This window comes from Rosa rugosa, chromosome 4 (genome assembly GCF_958449725.1).
Source record: "Rosa rugosa chromosome 4, drRosRugo1.1, whole genome shotgun sequence".
Lineage (NCBI taxonomy): Eukaryota > Viridiplantae > Streptophyta > Magnoliopsida > Rosales > Rosaceae > Rosa > Rosa rugosa.
In genome coordinates, this window is record NC_084823.1 from 23,045,980 (window position 1) to 23,066,700 (window position 20,721).

Consider the following 20,721-nt stretch of genomic DNA (forward strand, 5'->3'; position numbering starts at 1 on the left):
TTTTTTGAAAGTGAGGATACCTGTATGGTCTGACACTCACAGGTGAAGCATTTGGCAAAAGTTCAATTTTGTGATCTTGATGCCTTACTGGTGGTAGTGATGTAGGAGCTTCAAACAAATCTGCATATTTGCTTATCAGAGCCACTATTTGTTGGTTTGGCCCTTCAGCAGCAGCTTCTAGTTGAGCAGGTTGCACTTGAATCATCATAGCCTCTTTTTCTTTTTTAAGCAACTTAGTCATAGCTTTACAACTAATGACAGTGGCTTCAGTAGAAGTTTCACCCTGCAATTGAAATTCCTCACCTCGAACTGTGAACTTCATCCTCATAATCTCAAAGTTCCATAGAATATCACCTAAGGACCTTAACCATCCTGCTCCTAATACCACCTCACAGCCAGTAACAGGCAAGATGTAAAAATCATCAGAAAACAAGAACTGTTGCAGTCTCAACTCTATCTTAGGCTCACCTTGGGTCTTCATTTTAGCTCCACTGGCCAATATGACATTCAAAGGGGAGAATTGATGCACAGGTATCTTTGTGCCCTTGAGTAAGTGAGGATGGATGAAGTTGTGAGTAGCTCCTGAATCAATTAAAACATGGACTGTTTTACTATTGAAAACCCCTTTCAATTGCATAGTGGCTGGAGTAGAGTTACTATCTCCCATTACTTGCAGCCTTATCAGAGGTTCTTCAATATCAGTGATTGGGGGAACTTCAACTAATTCCTTGCTCGCAGTAGAACTCACATCCTCCTCTTCTTCCTGCATAACTTCCATCACCATGATTTGCCCTTTCCTACAGTTATGGCCTGGCTTATATGTTTCCTCACAAAAGAAACATAGATTTTTAGCTCTTCTATCTTGATATTCAGCTTGTGACAATCTCCTGCTTCCACTGTTAGGCCCACCTACATTTCCTGAGTGTGTGGTAGTATTCCTGGGATGAAAAGAAGAACCTGGAGGTCTAGATACATTACTGCCAGATGAAAATCTGGTGGTTGAGCTATGGTTAGTTCCCATAGTTGGCTTGTGGTTGTTGGAAACTTTTGCAAAATGTCTATACCCTTCATTCCTTGTCTCATACACTCTAGCAAGTTCACAAGCCTCATACAAGGTTCTGGGTTTTTGAGCTTGTACATCCACTCTTATGTCTTCTCGAAGCCCACCAATGAAGCAAGCTAATAAAACTTCTGGAGGAAAGCCTGGAGCTCTCCTTGAAAGCTTGGTGAATTGTTCTTTATACTGTTCCACACTACCTGTTTGATTCATTCTTGCAAGAGCTGATTGATATTCAGATCTGTTATAGCCACTGAATTCTCGCATTAGCAAATCAGCTAGTCCTTGCCATGTATTAGGGAACTCATGCTTGAACATGTACCACCGATCAGATGCCTTATCAGTAAGATGCATGGAAGCAATGGATAACTTTCTATCCTCAGGTATTTGATAGAACTCAAAATACTGCTCGGCCTTGTTCAACCACTCAACTGGATCTCCACCACTAAACACACTGAAATCTAACTTCATTTGTTTCATGGTGGGGAGGGTGGGATCAACATATGGAGAATATAAGTGTAGAGGCACTTGTTGTGGAAATTGAGGATAGTAGGGTGGTACCATGTGAAGGGATGGTGGGATATGAGTGGTGGTGGTAGCATAAGTAGGTGGAATTTGGTTGTGGGAGGTGGTTTTAGTGGTGGTGGAAGGCATAGTAGGCTGTGGTGGAGGTGGAAAACAATTAAGCATAGAGACAGAGTAAGCGCCGGAGTAGGTCATGGTGAATGGATCTGGTTCATACAAGGAGTGGCCTGATTGTCCCATAGTTTGAGCATGACCGTGGCTCCTACTGACGTAGGGTGAGCCAGGCACAGGCTGTTGAGCTCCTCCAACAAATTGGCCCATCGGAACATACATATTGTTCACTCCCACCATCTTAGTACCTCCCTTATTGAACATTGCTCTATCTTTTCCCCCAGTACACATGTGCGGACCATGTACATCAGAGGTCCCATCAACAACATTACTCACAATAGCATTAGTAGAGTTGATTAGCCCAACCTCATTAGCAAAATTGGGATTCAGAGTTGAAAAAGATGGAATAAGAGAATGATTACCCTCAGATCTGACAACGATGGATGATGAAGCCTCAGAAATGCTTGTCATCTTTGGTTGAGCTACTGACGACGGAATAGATCCAAATCGGACAGTCCCATCAGGTTGAGGAACCGCGGTGCTCCCTTGGCTTACCATCAAGGACTGAGAAGTGGTCAAACTCTCCTTGACAATTGTGGTGAGGGAAGAAGTTAGCTGGTGGGTGAGCTCTTCCATCATCGCCGACTTAAATTGAGCCAAAGAAGAGGCTAGAGAGTCCTGGATCGAAGTCTGTAGCTCCTCCAAACGAGCACTGGTCTGATCTCTATGGATCTGGAGCTCGCATTCGAGGTGAGAGAGCTCATCCGATACAAGAGGGGCATCGGGGTTGCGAGGCGGATCCGTGGGTTTCCCCACTCCCTTAAGCTTAACCATGGACGTCTGGCTCTTGATACCAGTTGTTAGGGTAAGGCCCCAACGAAGAAAAGAAATGCAGAAGGAAGAAAAGAATGCAAAAGAGAAATTCAGATATATTGATCCATGTCGTGAAAATACACAGCCTAAGATTATATACCCAGATTCTGCTCACGCAAAGGAGGACATGTGTCCCACTTCATCTAGTTCCAATTAATAAACTCTAATGCAGCTTAATTAACCTAATGAGTAATTAGTCTGACTCACGTGTCAACAGCATGCACGATTAAGTAACTCGTCAACCCCTAGTTATAATAGCAAATCATGAATTAAGCCTAATTTCATAACAGTAGCCATTTTGTTTTGTAGAAAAAGACAACTACTGTGACACACCAGATCCTCCAGTTTGTCAGTCACTGTTTGTTTTTGTTTTCTCCCAACTTTCAGTCATATATATTTGAACTCATTTAAAACAAAACCCACCTGGCCGGTAAGTAGTTTTGCAAAAAGATAAATACTGCTCCTCAACTAGATCTGAAATTTGAGCTTAAAAGGAAAGAAAGCTTCTACAAATCAATACTGGTTACAAATTAAGAGAATCAAAACTAGCATGCCTTTGATTTTCAAAACTAGCAGTCTTTGATTTTTACTGATTGACTTCTTTAGTGTGCCTTATATTTTTCTTAATTTTGCTTGAAATTATTGGTAAGGTTTCTTTTACTCGATACAACTATAGGAGTACCAACTGAGGTTTTGAAGCATATATGTTGTTATAAGTATTGTAACATGATTACTGATTAGGTCTTTTGATATTTGTTTTGACTCTGTTAATCTAATCTGAAATTAGAAATACTGGTTTGGGTATAACATACAACTCTTGAACATCTAGTTTGTTGAATATGCGTGTTCTGCTACATGTAGGTCATGGAGAGGCTGCAGAGGGAGTCCTCATTGATCAGGATTTGAATGAACCAACCATGGGAGAAAAACTTGCTAGTTTCAATATCGTACTTGATGATAGAGTGGAGAGGCAAAATTAAGAAGGCTCTTCTCTCAATGCAAAGCCTCCAAGTGCAGACTGTGTTCATATTTTGCTTAAGCAAGCACTACATGCTGATGATCGTTCCCTTCTATTAGAGTGCTTATTATACACCCAAGATGAGAAGGTAGTGGCTCCCATATTTCATTTTAGTTATTCTATATTGATGTTTAAAGGCAACTGTTAATTTGCTTGTTATATCTGCTATTTTTAGGTCATTGCAAAGTCTGTCTCTCAGTTGAATCCAGCTGCTGTTTTGAAGCTGTTACACTCTCTCATATCACCTATATATGTGTAGCAAATTCGTGATGGGTTTGTGAAGCAGTCTTCCAGCTGGTGATTTTTAGTTTTCATGTCCTAATGTATTGGCTACTGCTGATTTCTGTGTGATATGCTGTATCTAGCTCGGGTAGAGCTCCTTTTATATGTCAAGTGTCTCTAATATGCTCTACTTAGAGCAACTCCAACAGCTTTCCCTAAAAATGAGTCTCTTTTGCTCCAACAGATTCCCTATACCTATCCCTATTTTAGGGAAAGTGAGGAAAGAAAAAACCAAATTTCCTATATTTACAACAATCTCTAAAATTTGAAGGAAGAATATGGAGATTTTAGAGATTGCTGTAAAATAGAGAATCTGTTGGAGTTGGAGAAGAAAAAGATGCGAAAGTTTTGACTCTTGCTTCCCTATTATACAGAAAGATGGGAAAGAACTGGGTTTATGCCAAATGAAGCTTCTCGTCTACAATGATTGTCCTATCTATGCATACGAGATATGATTGACAAAAATGAAGAGTGACATTTATTTCCAGATATTTCAATTACTGATGAAACAAAAAGGCCGAGAGCGCATTTCAAAGAACTTGAAGATGAAATTAACTCGGATTCAAATGCAAAATACAACAAGCTAACTAATATACAGACAACAGAGTGATTTGTATTCTATCAGTGAACAACTGATCTTGGATCTTACTATCACTTCAGGATGAACCACCAAACCAAACTTGAACACCTTGTCCACCAATGGCCGCTGTTAAGCAATGGAATCCACACGACTCAACGACTCCAGTTCTGCAGTTACTTTATCAACAACTGTTGCTGATAGCACTGATCATATGGTTAAGGGAAATACTACAGACAACATGATAATTCAAGATGGTTAAAACCAAGGCATGAGTAAATGTGCTGAAGAATTTAGGCAAAAAATTTTGTTAAGATAAAAGCATATGAAAGAGAAAAGCTTGAGGAGCATGGTAACAGAAATAAAAGGAATCATGAAAAGGATACAGGTTGGCAATAGTGTGAGAACACAACCTCCAACACCAACTCCTGTCAACTTGGAAGCCAACTTGTATTTGAGTGTAGTTCGAAGAATGATTGAAGCATGGCTGAACCCCATGCATTGGAGCAAACCTTGCTTCATTTCCATCAGCTCTTCTATTTTCGATTTTTCGCCTCCTTCTCAATTACAGAGATTTCATCAGGGGCCTCTGATTGGATAATGGTAGCCAATTCCGCGCTGATAGAATCAACTGCATTAAACACAGAAGCCATAGCATCTGGAATCTGGATGCCTCAATGTCCTCTCTGAAACACCAGCAACTAAGGCATTTGTGTTCCTCCCAACTTTTGTGTTAGTAATGAGCATTTTGAGTGGCATGTTCGATTTGAGGCGTGTCAAACTGCCTGATCTAAACTTGATCATATTCCCCGTTTCATGAACAAAGTTCAAACAGATAAGGAAGCTAAATATCTCGAAAGATATCTCAACAGATGTTAACATCTTTCCGCCTATTCCTTTATCCATCAACTGGTCTCTAGTCCATGATTATTAATTAGATGGTGTTCCCTCATAAAAAATAATATTGTGCATATTTCAATACTTCTTAAATTACTCCAGTCCCAACCTGCATCATCTTAACTTTTAAGGATTCAATAGTTCTACATTAGACATGATCAGTTTAGTATGAGCAATTCCATGACTCCTATAGTGATATACTTTACTCCACTCATCCTACTTGTAGTTTATCTAAACAATGTCCAAAAAAGTGCAGCCTTTTGCAACAAGGACCTAATCATCACGAATTTTAACCAACAGTATACTTGTATTAGGAAAGGATCAGACTTGGAATCAGTATTTACACCCAAAGTAACAACCCATAGAAAAATAATAGAAGAAGAAAAGAAGAGCCAGGCATCTCAATAGAACAAGAAGACTATGACTATTGATAACTCTTCAGGGATCCGACTAAGACAGTGGTGTCCTACCGCATGTGGTGCAATCAAATTTTTATACTTTCATGAACATAAACGTCTCAGCTTAGTGGGCCTACATGTATAATACTAACGGTACTAAAGGTGAAGAGTTTTAAGAGCAATGTGGTTGAGGTTAATTGCACCATATCCCTATAGAGTAAAGATTCGAACCTAATTACAAGGACACTGCTGACAATTAGCTAAACATTCATAAACTCAAGTTTATATAACTCTCTATTTGTTCCTATACGACAACTCAAGATGCAAAGCGGATCTAGTGGTTTCCTAGGGCTCTGGCAAGCACTAATGAAGTAGTTCCATAATTTCATACAGATTATGAACCTCTTCCTGAATGAAGGAAATATTGCTTGAACTGCATTCATAAAGTTCCCTTCCCCAGTAGATTTTCTCATCCTAACATACTATGGCAAACTATTACCTGAATCATTCCAAGAACTATATAACTCAAGAATCTTAGACAAGAAGATTAGGAAAACAAGAAGAAATGCAACATTGTGAAGGTAGATTTGTCAGGGACAGGTCACATAATAATTACCATATGTGCTGTGTTGTCAATTCCAGATGGCTTTCCATGGATGATTTTTTCACCTTCAAATGCCCATTTATTCAGCAAGTCAAGTTCGCTTCTGCCAAAATCTAACCACCCTTGGTGGCTGAAATCCAGACTCGCACAATCTGAGTAAGCAAGAAGAGCACCAGAGAATGCAACACAAAGTGCGGCAGATGAACCAAGACCTGAACCCAAAGGAAGTTCCGAAGTGATAATAACTGTTGCAGGCTTAAATCTGACACATAAAGAGAGGAGGATCAGAAATTAAGAAATATGAACAAATGGCTGAGAATTCAATGTAGTCAGCTGTAGAAGCAAACCACATTCCCATACCCTTGGATAGATGAATATAGCCAAAGAAAAGCCAAGACTCCAGCAGCTATTCCGATCTTTGCCTCTGAAATGTTTAGTTCTTCAACTAAAATAGCAAGTGATTTGTTCACCTCCGCTGGACATGAGGTAGGTGTTGATGGGTTGGGAACATCTATCTATTCCGGATAGTGCTTCCTTAATACTACCAACTGGCCACAGAAACTCTAATCCAATATCCTTGAGCTCCAGTCTAAGTAAACCATTATTATCTATGAATAAAAGCAGAAAACTTCAGTACAAAAGTTCAATCAACAGGATGTTAATGTTATATATTTCACTCTGAAAACCTATATCCCAAAAAATTTGTCACCATTTCTAATATCACTTAAACCCTGCAAATTAAACTACAGTCCACAGAATTGGTTTTCACAGAATCTCAAAAGGGCTTTCTTCACTTCATGATTCCCAACAATACCAATAGCCAATCTCACAAAAAGCCGCAAACTTTGTGTTTGACATGGCACAGTTATCACAAAGCTTAACAAAACCAATGAACCCACCAAGAACAAAAGTTTCTTCAAATCATTGTAAATAAAACTCAAAAGGGTATAATCCAAATAACATCAGAACCACAAACAGAACTCAAAAACTTCAGCAAGAATGTTACATGTCATCTCAATCTTGAAAACCTATCCGTGAAAATGATCAGACTTCTAATATCACTTAAACCCTTCAAATTCAACTTAGCAATAACGAATGCATTCATTCACAAATCAAAAATGCGTTCTTTACCTCATGCTTTCAAACAATACAAATACATCATCCAAGCTCAACTCACACAAAAGACTGAAACTTTTTGAGTTAACATAACACAATCACAAAGCTTTAGCAAAACCCATGAACAGAAATCAAAAGGGTATCATCCAAATAACGTTTCAACCAAAACCCAAATCCAAACCAAACCAAAATGCACAAAATCTAGATAAAAACGATCATATAACAAAAACAAAGAATGACCCAAAAAAGAGAGAGAACGTACCAGAATGAGCGGGAAAGCGAAGAGTGGCATAGGTACACAGGTCAATAGAGGCAGCGACGGCAGTAGATCCATGAACCACAGCATGTTCACCAAACAGTATGATCTTTCCAGGTGCTCTGCCTTTTACTTCCATTTACTCTCTCAAAGTTTCGGCCACTCCAAGTGTTCAAGGTTTTGAAGCCGTGAAGCAAGTTCTCCCTTCATCCTCCATCCTTGCCGTGATCATCCTTGCCGTCCACCACCTTTGAAGATCTTCTTGCGTTCTTGAAGCTCCTTTAAAAGTGTAACCATGAACCTTAGAACTTTGTTTTCGGTTTTGCTTTCTTGTAACTTTGAAATCGAATTGTGTAGCGTTCTATCTTTTTGGTTTTCTTGGATGATGCGATTTCATGTTAGATTAAAGTATATGTTTTGATGATTCATGTTAGATTAAAGTATATGTTTTGATGATTAATTTCCAATAACCTTGAAGCATGATTTCGTTTTAGGATTTTCAGATTTATAGTTTTCGAAATCTTTATATGTTCTTGAACGTTTGTTTGTTTTGTTCTTCAATCCCATCTTTCATGTTTCGATTTCTTTGTTGACCAACTTAGGTTTCGAGTTGCATGATTGAATTCATAATGAGATGCTAGCGTCCTAGGTCTTGTTAATTAAAGTGGAAAACCTATAATTACTTAGGTAAATCAACAAAGAGAATTGCATGCTCGATTAGCGTTCTAACTTGTGTGTTTTTCTTAAATCAATCAAACTTTCTAAGTGTTTAATGCGTTGAATGTGTTTGTTATTGGATTGGTCACGCATTAGCATAACATGTTTAATAGGGTTAACTATGGTGCGTTCATCTAGTTAATTTAACTAAGGAAAGTAATAAGAACTTATGCATGCGTTCATGGTTTGTTCTTGATTGATTTCGTTCAAGTATGTGTTTGATTCGAAAGTTATGATTTGTGTCCTTGGATTCGTGTTAAAGGTTGTTAATTACATCACACATTCTCATCCGTCCATCTTATCTTGATTCTTGGTTGATTGGTCATTGTAATTAGTTAGTTAGATAATTAGTTTAGAAAACAAACAACTTTCGAAACCCCCCTTATTCCTTGTATATTTTCGTAAATATATTAATATTATTTCTTTGATGCTTAAATGACAGGAGCACCCTCAATCCCCGGACAGAACTATCCCTATTTGCTATATACTAACAATTGACAACAGGGTTAATTTTGAGAACTCATTTTGAGCTCATTAGCCAATAGCAATATGCCGTGCACCAGGACCCCAGCTGACGCTTGTCACAAGATCACCTAACTCAATTTCTGTGCTCGATTTGTTTGAAGCATTCCATAAACAAACTGTATCTTGAATAGCAATAGCAATAACATTGTTGCTGCCCCAATCTAGCAAATTCAAGGAGAAATCATCCTCAAGATCAGGAGCATCCAATTTATGCAAAATCTCAATGTGTCGGGGCTTCTTTATTGGCTGAAGGAGGTGAGGAAATTTGTTTCGGAGGGATCTGTGGCTTCTTATAAGAGAAGATCCTAGTACGGTTCATGTTCAATGCTTCAGCCAGAAGCTTCTGATATGCGACATTTGATGTGAAGCCTGACCTCTCAGTCTTTTCTAGAATCTCCTTGGCGGTACTCCCTCCTGCCACTATATAGCTAGCATAATCTAAGTCTAATGCCTCGCGATTGGGTATGAACCTATCCAAAAATCTAGATTTTCCCTATTCTTCCTATTTCTCCAAATATACTTACCTTGGATACGGCTCCAAGTCATAATCTTTGTAGGGGAATCACCTGCCATAATTTCAGAGACAGAAAACACAATATGGAAGCACTATATATAAAGAAAAAAAAACCCTAAAATTGTAAGCAACAATATATCCAACCCAGAAGAAATTACAGTAAAATCCAGAGGAATGAACAATATGAAGAAAAATTCAACAATATATCACCCAGAAATGTAAATTATACAGTGAAATCCAGAACGAGACAACCTAAGAAAAACCCTACAAATATGAAATTCAACAAAAAAATATGAAGAACTGTGGGATGAAAATAAGCAAAGCCCAAAATATAAACAGAAAACAAGAAGCAATTGGAAACAGAGAGCGAGAGCGAGAACGAGAACGAGAACAAGAGTGAGAGCGAGAGAGAGAGAGAGGCAATTGAAATTTGAGGAGGATTGAACAAACATCTAGCTGCGTCGTATTTAAGCGCGGGGTATGACGGTTTGTCCAGTACATACAAATACGCGTCCCGCGTATTACATACGTCAATACCAATGCCAATAAGCGTATTTTTTACGCGTCTGACGTACAAAATAAGCAATACATACGCGTTTTGTTTTATTAGCCGTTGTAAATTGCCTAATGACGAAAGTGCCCCCGCGCGTTGTTTCTTTTTTTTCTTCTCTTTTTTCTTTTTTTCTTTTTTGGTTCTTCTTTTTTCTTACACTTTTAAACATTTTTAAATTAAATATGTAAATAAAAATGGGCGAACATATTATTGGATCTTATAGGAATTTTATACATCTCACTAACAGTAGTGTTATACATCTAACTTTAAATTATATAATAAAATAAAATAAATTGTGATTTTGAAGTTTTAAATTCTCCTTTGAGCTTCCTAAATTGGTATCATCATCGTATTTCTCATATGTCCAACTTTTGTTTTGGTTTTAGCTAGTTCGATTGGCATCATTACAATCTAGCATTTGATGATTAAAAGAACAAAAAAAATATTACACCTCAATACCTCACGATCATTACTAGTAGGCTTCAACCTAAGTGCCTCAGCTCTTCCATTCATTAAAAACCAACGCATTAGAAAAATTAATACCTCATAAATTATTGTTTCTTTCACAAAGAACATTTCTTGGCCATTTGAAGCAGATTTCTTCCACCTCACACCGAAGCGCGCCCATGGACGCTCCCTAGAAACGCTTTTGAAAACATTGGTTAGGTGTAGCTAATAGTTATAATGATAATATTTTTTTTCATTAGTGTATTTTATTAATGAGATGTAGTGTTGGTTGTCACTTGAAGTGCATCTTTAATTACTAATGAGTTTACTGTAACGGATGCCTCTTGTTGTGGGTCAACAATGGAGAAGAAGTCATGCATGTGGGAGCCAGCTGTAAGTTGAATTTGCAGGTCAATTGGTACTTAATGCATAAATCACAATAACTAAGCAGGACAAGAAGGCTTCATCAACTTCGATTTTAATATTTTGTACTGATGGACTCAGATGAAATGGCAATATAATATGCCTTCTATTGGGTTCAGGTACTACTCTAATTCTATTTTCTGAAGGACTACAAATGTACTTATCAATAGTTCCCAAAGTAAACTTATGCTAATTCTCAAAGTAAACTTCAAAGGTACTCATCAACAATTTAGTACACAAACAAATTGGCAGAGTATCCCCCTGCCATTTTTACGAGCATGACCATTTGCAACTAGTTCTTCCAGAATGTTTAGAAGAGTATCCTTTTTCTCATCTGTCCATACACGTCTTTCTCTCTTTTATCTACTACTTATAAGACTATTATCTTCAGAATCCATTCCTGAGAACACAAACAAAGATGAATAAATATAAAAAATAAAACATTGGCAGTAAAGTTGTCAACATTTAAAATAATAATGGCAATTGGGTGGCATTTAAAGTTGTCAACATTGACAGTATTCTATGAAACGTTTTGTCACGCCCCTGATTTTTAACAAAAATAAAAATCGATATAAATAATCCCATAATTATACATGCGTGAACGTTCAGTCATTAATACAAATACCTGGAACATCTTTCCCTTAAAACAAGTATATACTGATGCCCTGAACCAATCCAAGTTAATATACACTCGCTCCACAGAGTTATATATTACACAAATTTACGAATTAAATTGTCATCACAAAATAAAACGTAAATGCTCTTCAGAGCTTACTACATAGCGGAAGTCATACACTGGCAAAGCCAACAAAATTTGCTTCCTACCCGTTCTGCTGCCAACAAGCTACCTCAGCTTCAGCCACGATTTTCCTGACCTGCAGGATTAACCCATACACCGTTTGAATGGTGCACCGGGGTTGCCAAACAACAAACCTGGTAAGCTTTTGCAAGCCCGTATGAGTAACTCATGAACATCAATCAACAACTCACATCAATCTACTTAAGGAAACACATGCAACCATGATTCCTTCTAACATTCCATATCCTTTCCACAGAAAGGACAACATGAGTCACCGCCGTGACAATGTTCTATTTGCTAACTTAACCATCAAGTAGCAATTCAAGCCTCATCTAGACAATTAAAGAAGAATACCATCGGAACTCTCCTTTAAACTACATACCTATGAGTCTCCAGCAACCTCGACCGTTACTCCCATAAGCTATCATGGCAGACAGACTAGAGCTCTATTGAAATCGTAATCACTCGTCCTACCAAGGACGTGATTACCTATTTCCTGCTGCGACCTGTCACCATCTGTGACATATGATTTCAGACCCCGTCTGATCATGAAATCAAACATCAAAGTCGCCATCTGCAACCTGTCACCATCTGTGACCTATGACCTTCAGACCCCGTCCGGTCTCAAAGTCGAACGTTAAGTAAGTCACACCTGACCTAAAACGTTACTAATATCTAATTTCGGCTTTCCTTATCCCTGCTCACCATCTGTGACCCTTGGTACAAAGACCAATACATTTAAATGAGTCACGCTTGACTCAAAAATGTAACATCAAACATCAATACATTTCAACAATAGAAAACATCTTTTTCCACAATATTGTTTCCATGAAAAGTCACATTCAACAATAATATAAGCATCATCATGCATATTATTCATCAAATACCATCCACAAGAATATATATATTTCACGTAAATATATATATATGTAGTCATTCGCTCAGGAATGCCTACTAATACCAACTATAGTTTGCAGTTAATTAATTAACGCCAAAACAATAATGGTACTTCTGTTCATAAAGATCCTTGTGAGATTTACTCACCTCGAATTCCCGCTGCGTCTTCAACCAAGAACAAAGCGGCCAATCCGCCAATTAACCGTCCAAATACTTCGTCAAGTACCTAATCATAAACGGTTTCCACTTAGTAACGATTCACATTTGATTTAAGTCCGAAACCCCTGTTTTGAACTAAAATCCCCAAAGTGGCGCCAATCGAGGCAAAACCACATCCGAGACCTCCCAAAGTCTCCAGAATACGCCCACGATCGATATGACCCAAACACAAGTCGATCGGACGCTCGAATCCTCACTGATCGAATAAATCGATCAGTATGAAACCGTAAAAATCATAACAAATCCATATGAACTCCAAAATTTGCATATTATATATCGAAACGCTCGTATCGACGAGTAGAAGACATATAATACCAGAAACAGACCCATACATGGCCGGAACACCGCCGGAACGCCGCCATAGGCGGTGGCGCACCGTCGCCGGCCAAAACTCATTATTTCACAAAACTCCCAACATCAAAAAGCTTCATCTAAGCATGCTTGTGAAATCTCATAACTAGCTCGAAGTCAGAAAACAACCATAAGGGATCAAAAACTACCTCACAAGCCGTGAACAGTAATCCAAACTGAGTTGATCGAGTTTTCACGTGTATCCTTCCAAACAACCACCACAGATCGCACAAGGAGGCTGCTGCGAACTCCCCAGGCCAAGGTTGAAGCGCCGCCGACGTTGGAAGCCGGAAAACCAATCGGGTCCAAGAACACCCAACTGCACCGCCTTGCAGCGCCGCCGTGGAGGAGAATCGAAGCTAGAGGACACCAGAGGGACGACCAGACGGAGGTGGCGAACTGATCTGGAGAGTTTTCGTCGCCGGAGACCGCCGCAGTTCGCCGGAAAAGTCGGGTCGGATCCGCCGGGTTCGGGTCGGGTCAGACGGAAAACTCAGATAGTGAAGGTATCGACCGAGAGAGAAAGAGAGAGAGAAAAAGGTTTCCGGAAATGGAAACTGAAAATTATGAAAATAATTTCTGATTTTCTCTATTTATACTAAAACGGAAACTTCTTCCGATAGCCATATCTTTCTCATACGAACTCCGATTCCCGCATTCCGCATGTCCACGAACTCGTATCGACGCGCTCTACAACTTTCGTGAAGGAAGTTTCCCGAGAATCCCAACGTACAAAAAGTCAAACTTCACACGACCCCCTAAACTGTGAAATTCAAATAATTATACGGACGAAAACCATTCCACTTCACATACAATCTACGAATAAAGCACAATAACAATTATTCGTACAACTGGTCCATTATTAATTACCAAAATTAAATAACAAAAATCCAGGTCATCACACGTTTTGTCTATGCTATTCCTACCAAGTGTGGAGTTGCAGCTAAGACCTAAGGTGACAATAAAACCACATCAACAGCCTCAGCTTCATACAAATGTGACTATATTATCAAAGGAGTATAATTTTCCACGCAAGGTCACACCAGGATTTCCAAAACTTCATGAAATTTTAAACCAAGATACAAATGACATAGCTCAGATGTAACATCAAGACTTAGATACTAAATGCATAGCCAATCAAACTATTAGAATGTTTAAATACAACAACAAAACAGAAAAGACAAAGAGCAAAAATGGACGATACAGCAAAAACTTTGATTGTGATAACATTAAAACACCATGCTTCAAGGCTTCATCAAGAAGACATGCAAGGCAAATGGCTTTTCGTGGGCCCCTCTTCAAGCATAGTAAGACATGACTAGAACATCAATTTTCAATTGCACAACGTTGAGAGACGATAACAAAATTATGACTAGAACACCAAAATTGTAATGTACCCTGTTGAGAAATGGCACGAAAACAACATGACTACACCACCAAATTTCTTCTATATATTATTGAGAAACAATACAATTTGTTCTGATGAAAAAGAAGGAACAAATAACATCGATTGATCCATGAAGAAGGTACAAAGTTATGACCAACTGAAAAATGTACATAAGGAGCACAACACAGCCTCCACTAAGAGAGAAACAATTGATACGCTAAAAGCAAGCGCGCAATTTAATCATGTAAAATGTCATCGTTAGTATAGAATAAGTAGGGATCGTTCAAGCCGGGGATTGAAGGTACACCTATAATTGCATAAACAAATAAGAAATTAATATAAAGTATGAATTATTATTTACAAAAATAAACAAAATTACAGGAGATTGAAATTAGGGGTTTTTAGGATTATAAAATCAAAAATTAAAATAAATAAAATAAAGAAATTGTAAAAACACATGTACAAGGGTGGAACGCAAGGAACAAAGATCAAAACCATATCCATATGCAAGAAATCCAATTACAATTCATATTTCTGAAATTTCTAATAGAAAAGGATTATCTTTTATAAAAAATTTGGAAATTTTTTTTGTCATTTTTCCTTTAGAAAAAAAATTTCAAGTTAAAAATGTATTTTTTTAGTGTTTAGATGAATATACCCTCAATTTTAGCGGTTTCTAATAGTAGAAATAAGAACTGTGAGTTAAGTGAAAGACTGATGTAAAAGTGAGTGAATTAAGTGATATTGTTGTAAATACAGTGAGTTAAGTGTCGAATGGGTCATAACTCACTGAACATTTGTGATATTTCCTCTTTATAAAAAAAAATTTGGGGAAGTATTTAATTTTATTTTATTTCCTTTGAAATTATTTATAAAAGGCAAAAATCACTAATAGTCGCTGAGTTTTGACCTATTCGACACGTAACTCACTAATATTTCAAAAATATCATTTAACTCACTCACATTTAACATTATCTCACACTTAATTCACTGTCATTAAATTTTCCGTTAGAAGCCGTTAAAATTGATGGTATATTTGTCAAAATACTTAAAAATACATTTCCAACTTTTTAATTAAAAAAATCTAAATTTATTAGATTTTTTTTATATTTCTGAAATTTCTAATATAAAAGGATTTTTTTTATTTTTTTTTAGATTTGGAAAAAAAATTTGTCATTTTTTCTTTAGAAAAAAAAATTTCAAGTTAAAAATGCATTTTTTTAGTGTTTAGATGAATATACCCTCAATTTTTGCAGTTTCTAATGATAGAGATAAGGACAATGAGTTAAGTGAAAGACGGATGTAAAAGTGAGTGAATTAAGTGATATTGTTGAAAATACAGTGAGTTAAGTGTCGAATGGGTCATAACTCACTGAACATTTGTGATATTTCCTCTTTATAAAAAAAACAATTTGGGGAAGTATTTAATTTTATTTCCTTTGAAATTATTTATTTTTCGTCCACTCACTCTAACAGTTTTTAAATGTTTTTCCCTAGGCTTTTTGGTTTTACGTGCCCAGTCTATAGATAGGTTGAGGTCGAGTGTGCATAGGAGTCAAGGAATAGTGTCCAGCGCTTTCATCTTCATTGTAGGTTACTGTTTAACCTACTCGATCTTTATTTAAGTATTTTATTTGGATTGCTCTGATTACCAACATTTGTATAACTTTGTATTTTGAGTAGAGTTAAATGTATTGAATTATTGAGGAGTGTAGAATATTTTCACAGGTTTTGGGTAGTCCACTTTTAGGGAAGTTCGGTCAAATTTTTGGTAGAATTTCTTCTAAGGTGCGCCCCGCAGGGCCACTTCAGATTTCAAGGTCAAATCCGAGGGGGGGGGGTTCCTGTCAATTTGGTATCAGAGCATTAGGTTGTTAGGTCTTGTAGACTTTCTTATTCTCCTATTACCTTATATACTTGATGATACTTAGTACCTCACGAGTGATGGCCCGACTGCAGCAGTTCCCCATCATTTACTCTTCGGTGCTGATGTAATCATCAAGTGTGTACAGTATGTATCTAAATGTCTTTCCTTTCAGTTGCTTGGTTTTTGATATGCTAAAAGTAGCATCCAATTTAACCCAGAAAAATATCATCGTTAGTATATGGTAAATAGGGATCGTTCAAACCGGGGATTTAAGGTACACCTGTCATTGTAAAACAAATAAAGAATTAATAAAAGTAAAAAGTACTATATTTACAAAAATAAAACAAAAAATATATACAAAGTAACGAAACAAAGGGGGGTTTAGGGTTTCGAAAATTAAAATAAATAAAAGAAAGAAATTACAAAAACATATATACAAGGATGGAACGCTAGGAATAAAGATCAAAACCAAATCCATATGATTGAATTTAATTAAAATTCTATAGTTGATCATCTAAGTCATGAGAGAGAAGTTGATCATGTGAAACATTCAAAGCAAATTTCCTTAATTAATTAATTTAAGTCAAAGCACCTAAATTAATCCTATTAAGCATGCAATTAAAATCTAGAAAGCTAGCTAATCAATACATGTCCAACGCAATAAGCATAGAGAAAGGTTATCAACTTGAGTGCACAACCTAGTATGAATAAGTTCATCTATTTGCAATTCTCTTCAATTGATTTCGACTTTTGTCCAAAGCCTTTACTACTTTTCGATTTAGGGTTACAAAACTATTAGGTGAATTGTTAACCTAAATCTAGCACCAATTACATGCAAATCCTATAAGTGTCGACCCAAATAAGATTAACACATAAAAGATATCAATCAAGCAAAATCAATTGAACAAACTCACAAAAGCAACTTAGAATCACAACTTATAGGGTTTAGGGTTTAGGGTTTAGAATCAATTGCCCTAAACGTTTATGTCAACTAGAAATCAAGTTCATACGAATTCAAAACAAAGAAAACCTAAAAGGTTACAAGGAAAAAGATTGAATATTACACCGTGAATGGAGATGGTGATGGAGAGCTTGAGACGTTGGACTCTTGAATCTTGAAAGCAAGGCTGCAAGGCATCACGGCTTCAAGGTGGATGATGGAGGCTAGGAGGCTTCACGATTTCTTCTTCTCTTCTTCTCTTTGCTTGAAGACGCAGAGACTTGAAACTAGAGGATGGAGAGAGAGAGAGTTTGGACGTTGGAATTTTTCTGAGGGGGAGAAGTGTGTAAAACGTCCAAGGGTGTGGGGGTATATATAGGGGACGACAAGGCTTCATGAATCTTCTTTTAATTTTTCCAAGAATTATTTGGATGCTCCACACAGCTTCGACCAATCACATAATGCCATGCAAGCCCTGTTGTGTCATCCAACCAATCAAAAATCTCCAAAATAAAGTCCATAATCCTTTAAATATATTATTGCCAAAATATATAAGGATTTTTCTGATTTTTCTCTTCATTTTAGGCCAAAGAAATAGGAATGAATCTGGACTTGTTTTGGACCTTTCTGCTTGTTGCAATCCCTTGAAATTCTCCAGGAATGTATCTGGACATATTTTTAGTCCCAAAACGTCACTTTTTATACCCCCTTTATATATCTCACGGCAAAAACAATTATTTCACTTAAAATTCACTCCTTTTGTGTCCAAAAAACTCTAGTATACATACTTAGGTCTCTTCCTTTTTGCCGAAAATCACAATTATCTAGAAGGATCTTGAGCTTTCTTGCGTCTTCTTCAAGCCATGTGGTCTCCTCACAATTCGCCATTTTTCTTCATTTTTCCGACAATGCTTCCTAGTTGACTCAGGAGTCTTGCTTTGACAAAGTTTCCTATTTTGAACAGGATTTCCTGGTTGAATCAGGATTTCCTGGTTGGACCAGGAAAACTTCATTTCTTTGTTCAGCTCATTTTTGCAGCCCTTGTGCCTTGCCTTAGCTATTTCCAATGTTATCTTGCTTTTCTTTCTCCTTTAAGCTCATTTCTACTCCACTTGCTCCATGGGACCTAAAAATAGACACTTTTATTAAAATTACTAAAAATATAAACTTTCCTAAAAAGGGATTTATTTAAGGAAATAACTAAGTAAATATGAGGAAATAAAAAGTCACATTAAAATGCTCCTACCAGTTTTGACTTTCCTTTTCTGATACTATGCCTTTTAGACGTCGGCCTCGTAATAATTCTTCACATGTAGAGGAATATGTAATATTGTGCACCCTGGTGGTGACTATTGAAGGAAATGAAATCGTTGGGTTTAGCATGGATTAAGAATTGATAATCATTCTTTTTTTAGTTCAGCAAGTTTATTGAGACTACTTTAAGGTACAAGGCCAGACTTCGATCACGCGCGCTCATGACTATTAAGGATGGTTGGCCATAGATAGGGCCTATTTAAGAATGATGTATATGTTTCAGAATCTGGTTTTGGGTTGAAAGTAGAACTAGTAGTTCTGGTTCCTACGTTGAACCGAGTTTCGAAAGACGTAGTAAATGACATGGGCAGTTTAATAAGCACTAATTTGTGAGATGTATTAGCAATTTTGGTTAGAGATATTTGTAGTTTCAGTAGAGGCTTCGGTATATGCATGATTGAAGAAGTTTCCAGTATCATACATGTAGTAGCATATTCATTGGGCAATGCTAGATAGTCACTTGGAGATGTTATGTCTAGCAGGGTAGTTATATCAAGGAGTTTCTCAAGTTGACTCGGAATGTTATTTCAAGGCTTGATCAAGGTTGTAGTCAGTTATCAAAGTAGCGCAGCGGAAGCGTAGTGTAGGGGCTGGCAAATTCTCCCGAACCAAACCGTACCAACCGCATCCCAGCCGAGCCAAGTGAATTGGTAGCCGAAAACTTGGTAACCGAAGTCTTGGTACGGTACAACCGTACCGACTCCACATACACGGTACGGTAATGGTTTCAATTTTCACATATACATGGTATACCGTACCGTACCGAATACATGTATCATACTCATTTTTTTAATTTTTTATTCTTTGGTCTTCTTCTTTTGGACTATTCTTCTCTCTTCTGAGTCTTCTCTCTTCTCTTTCTTCTTTCTTCTTTCTTCTTTCTTCTTTCTTCTTTTTCTTTCTTTTCCCCGTCTCTTTAATTTGTCTCTCTTCTTATCTTCTTCTTTTTAGTTTTTTATTCTTCTCTCTTCTCTTTCTTCTTTCTTCTTTTTCTTTCTTTTCCCATCTCGATCTTCTGTCTCTTCTTCTTCTTCTTCTTTCCCATCCCTTCTGATTCTTATCTTTTTCTTCTTTCAACGTCATTTCTTCTCTTTCTTCTTTCACCTCAGTCTCTCTCTTGAATCCAAGCTCATCAGCCCTCAAACTTTGTTGCTGTCACTCCCGCTGTCGTCGGACGGGCTGTGGCCGTAGGCGACAATGGTAGATGGGAGGAGGAAGGAGAGTTCAAGGGCGCTGAGGGGTGGGGTTTCAGATCTTGCAGACCTAGAGGGGTTGGGATTTGGAACTTGGTTGCTGGTTTGGGGTCGGAGGAGATTGAAACGGATCTCGACCTTCAGTTTGGGGGAGTCGGCGCGATCTAGGCGGTGGTGGAGGGATGGCAGTGGAGTCGGCGCGATCTGGGTGGTGGTGGAGGGATGGCAGTGGTGGTGGTGGTGTCGGGTGGTTGGGGTTGACTCTGCAAGATCTGGGCTTGCCTTGCCTAGCAGGCTCAATTCTTGGGCTCTGGCCAGATCGTGGCCCAATCTTAAACTCAGTTGGAGGCCCAACCAACCGATACCGAGAAGTTGGTAACCGAAGTCTTGTACCGGTAATGGTACTTCATTTTGTGTACCAATAAGCTTTGGTACGGTAGGTGGTTTTAGACTTGAAGGCCCGGTACCGTACCAAACCCAGCCCTAGCGTAGTGGGCCTTTAACCAACATATAGTGATATGTACGACGATGCGTCCAATAATGGGACTTGTGCAGGCATAGAAGGTAGATCTATCACTTAGGGAGATAGGAATTAACGAGAACGCCTTGGGACAAGACTTTATGCCAAGTTTCAACATTTTAACATGAGAGTCAATCTGTTTTCGATGTTAGTCATCCATTTCCAGTCGACCAACTCTTAGCTTGTCTAGTTAAGGAGCAATACTTCCTTTGGTTTTCAGTAGACTTACTTTCCTATTCAATGTATGATCGTCACATCTTCCGTGAGATTGCCATATTGTTCTCCTTCTCGAACGTTATACTCCAAATTTGTACGTGTGCCCCATTCCTTCTTTAACTGTA

The 20,721-nt window shown here is 37.8% G+C and overlaps 1 long non-coding RNA gene and 1 pseudogene across 2 annotated transcripts; both read right to left on the reverse strand.

Annotated features, from left to right (window-relative positions):
• Positions 1 to 4,357: 4,357 nt before the first annotated feature.
• On the reverse strand, positions 4,358 to 7,853 carry LOC133744528 (mevalonate kinase-like; annotated as a pseudogene).
• A 6,244-nt stretch (positions 7,854 to 14,097) lies between these two features.
• Positions 14,098 to 17,678, reverse strand: LOC133741831 (uncharacterized). Of its 2 annotated transcripts, none has more exons than XR_009862166.1 (3): positions 17,480 to 17,678; positions 16,481 to 16,693; positions 14,098 to 14,853 (listed from the first exon to the last, which is right to left on the reverse strand). It is a non-coding gene; the product is annotated as an uncharacterized LOC133741831 (long non-coding RNA). The 2 variants fall into 2 exon arrangements; XR_009862165.1 differs by having other exon boundaries at positions 16,455 to 16,693.
• Between the last annotated feature and the right edge of the window lie 3,043 nt (positions 17,679 to 20,721).